The sequence below is a fragment of the Salmo salar genome, chromosome 08 (genome assembly GCF_965601325.2).
Source record: "Salmo salar chromosome 08, fSalSal1, whole genome shotgun sequence".
NCBI classification, from domain to species: Eukaryota; Metazoa; Chordata; class Actinopteri; order Salmoniformes; family Salmonidae; genus Salmo; species Salmo salar.
The window spans coordinates 5587501-5590000 of NC_138298.1; the positions used below are offsets into that span (position 1 = coordinate 5587501).

The 2500-nt window shown below is 45.1% G+C and overlaps 9 non-coding genes across 9 annotated transcripts in view; all 9 read left to right on the forward strand.

Annotated features, from left to right (window-relative positions):
* LOC145887417 (5S ribosomal RNA) overlaps positions 1–41 on the forward strand; it is a 119-nt gene extending 78 nt beyond the window's left edge. The window contains exon 1 of the ribosomal RNA XR_014399008.1: positions 1–41. This exon is cut by the window's left edge and continues 78 nt beyond it. This is a non-coding gene — a ribosomal RNA (5S ribosomal RNA).
* Positions 42–180: 139 nt separating this feature from the next.
* Positions 181–299, forward strand: LOC145882254 (5S ribosomal RNA). Its single transcript, XR_014393820.1, has one exon. It is a non-coding gene; the product is annotated as a 5S ribosomal RNA (ribosomal RNA).
* Positions 300–438: 139 nt separating this feature from the next.
* On the forward strand, positions 439–557 carry LOC145857382 (5S ribosomal RNA). The gene has a single exon (XR_014378279.1). It is a non-coding gene; the product is annotated as a 5S ribosomal RNA (ribosomal RNA).
* A 139-nt stretch (positions 558–696) lies between these two features.
* LOC145857383 (5S ribosomal RNA) lies at positions 697–815 on the forward strand. The gene has a single exon (XR_014378280.1). It is a non-coding gene; the product is annotated as a 5S ribosomal RNA (ribosomal RNA).
* Positions 816–954: 139 nt separating this feature from the next.
* On the forward strand, positions 955–1073 carry LOC145882255 (5S ribosomal RNA). The gene has a single exon (XR_014393821.1). It is a non-coding gene; the product is annotated as a 5S ribosomal RNA (ribosomal RNA).
* Positions 1074–1212: 139 nt separating this feature from the next.
* LOC145857384 (5S ribosomal RNA) lies at positions 1213–1331 on the forward strand. Its single transcript, XR_014378281.1, has one exon. It is a non-coding gene; the product is annotated as a 5S ribosomal RNA (ribosomal RNA).
* A 409-nt stretch (positions 1332–1740) lies between these two features.
* Positions 1741–1859, forward strand: LOC145887418 (5S ribosomal RNA). The gene has a single exon (XR_014399009.1). It is a non-coding gene; the product is annotated as a 5S ribosomal RNA (ribosomal RNA).
* A 139-nt stretch (positions 1860–1998) lies between these two features.
* Positions 1999–2117, forward strand: LOC145882256 (5S ribosomal RNA). Its single transcript, XR_014393822.1, has one exon. It is a non-coding gene; the product is annotated as a 5S ribosomal RNA (ribosomal RNA).
* Positions 2118–2256: 139 nt separating this feature from the next.
* LOC145857385 (5S ribosomal RNA) lies at positions 2257–2375 on the forward strand. Its single transcript, XR_014378282.1, has one exon. It is a non-coding gene; the product is annotated as a 5S ribosomal RNA (ribosomal RNA).
* The last annotated feature ends 125 nt before the right edge of the window (positions 2376–2500 follow it).

Here is a 2500-nt window from a genome sequence, read left to right on the forward strand (position 1 = left end):
TTGGATGGGAGACCGCCTGGGAATACCAGGTGCTGTAAGCATTTTGTCCACGAGGGTGTGCTCTTGCACTATTTCATCAGCAACACTGCCTTGTATTAAGCATTTAATGATGAATTGACTAAATGTCTGTTTTATCAGACTCACTTTGACTATATATGTTGTAGCAAGAGATTGTTTCTCGCTTACGGCCATACCAGCCTGGGTACGCCCGATCTCGTATGATCTCGGAAGCTAAGCAGGGTCGGGCCTGGTTAGTACTTGGATGGGAGACCGCCTGGGAATACCAGGTGCTGTAAGCATTTTGTCCACGAGGGTGTGCTCTTGCACTATTTCATCAGCAACACTGCCTTGTATTAAGCATTTAATGATGAATTGACTAAATGTCTGTTTTATCAGACTCACTTTGACTATATATGTTGTAGCAAGAGATTGTTTCTCGCTTACGGCCATACCAGCCTGGGTACGCCCGATCTCGTCTGATCTCGGAAGCTAAGCAGGGTCGGGCCTGGTTAGTACTTGGATGGGAGACCGCCTGGGAATACCAGGTGCTGTAAGCATTTTGTCCACGAGGGTGTGCTCTTGCACTATTTCATCAGCAACACTGCCTTGTATTAAGCATTTAATGATGAATTGACTAAATGTCTGTTTTATCAGACTCACGTTGACTATATATGTTGTAGCAAGAGATTGTTTCTCGCTTACGGCCATACCAGCCTGGGTACGCCCGATCTCGTCTGATCTCGGAAGCTAAGCAGGGTCGGGCCTGGTTAGTACTTGGATGGGAGACCGCCTGGGAATACCAGGTGCTGTAAGCATTTTGTCCACGAGGGTGTGCTCTTGCACTATTTCATCAGCAACACTGCCTTGTATTAAGCATTTAATGATGAATTGACTAAATGTCTGTTTTATCAGACTCACTTTGACTATACATGTTGTAGCAAGAGATTGTTTCTCGCTTACGGCCATACCAGCCTGGGTACGCCCGATCTCGTATGATCTCGGAAGCTAAGCAGGGTCGGGCCTGGTTAGTACTTGGATGGGAGACCGCCTGGGAATACCAGGTGCTGTAAGCATTTTGTCCACGAGGGTGTGCTCTTGCACTATTTCATCAGCAACACTGCCTTGTATTAAGCATTTAATGATGAATTGACTAAATGTCTGTTTTATCAGACTCACTTTGACTATATATGTTGTAGCAAGAGATTGTTTCTCGCTTACGGCCATACCAGCCTGGGTACGCCCGATCTCGTCTGATCTCGGAAGCTAAGCAGGGTCGGGCCTGGTTAGTACTTGGATGGGAGACCGCCTGGGAATACCAGGTGCTGTAAGCATTTTGTCCACGAGGGTGTGCCCCTGCACTATTTCATCAGCAACACTGCCTTGTAGTAAGCATTTAATGATGAATTGACTAAATGCAGCTTCCTGCCTTTTTAATAGGATCAAATTTCCTTGTGTTTTCAATTAGCATCTGCCTTGTATTTATAAGACAAACAAGAATATTGTTGCTGAATGCAGCTTGTGTGTGCTTTGTGCTCCTTTGCCCTGTTCAAATGATGAAAGGAAATAAAGTTTGTATTTTATCCAACTACCTGTGCTAAAAAGTGATGGGAACAGTGTTTGTAATTTCTTCTACTTTTTCAGTGACACAAAGTTCAAGCTGCTTATCTAATTGGTGAAAATGCAATGTCTGTTTATCACACTCACTTTGACTATATATGTTGTAGCAAGAGATTGTTTCTCGCTTACGGCCATACCAGCATGGGTACACCCGATCTCGTCTGATCTCGGAAGCTATGCAGGGTCGGGCCTGGTTAGTACTTGGATGGGAGACCGCCTGGGAATACCAGGTGCTGTAAGCATTTTGTCCACGAGGGTGTGCTCTTGCACTATTTCATCAGCAACACTGCCTTGTATTAAGCATTTAATGATGAATTGACTAAATGTCTGTTTTATCAGACTCACTTTGACTATATATGTTGTAGCAAGAGATTGTTTCTCGCTTACGGCCATACCAGCCTGGGTACGCCCGATCTCGTATGATCTCGGAAGCTAAGCAGGGTCGGGCCTGGTTAGTACTTGGATGGGAGACCGCCTGGGAATACCAGGTGCTGTAAGCATTTTGTCCACGAGGGTGTGCTCTTGCACTATTTCATCAGCAACACTGCCTTGTATTAAGCATTTAATGATGAATTGACTAAATGTCTGTTTTATCAGACTCACTTTGACTATATATGTTGTAGCAAGAGATTGTTTCTCGCTTACGGCCATACCAGCCTGGGTACGCCCGATCTCGTCTGATCTCGGAAGCTAAGCAGGGTCGGGCCTGGTTAGTACTTGGATGGGAGACCGCCTGGGAATACCAGGTGCTGTAAGCATTTTGTCCACGAGGGTGTGCCCCTGCACTATTTCATCAGCAACACTGCCTTGTAGTAAGCATTTAATGATGAATTGACTAAATGCAGCTTCCTGCCTTTTTAATAGGATCAAATTTCCTTGTGTT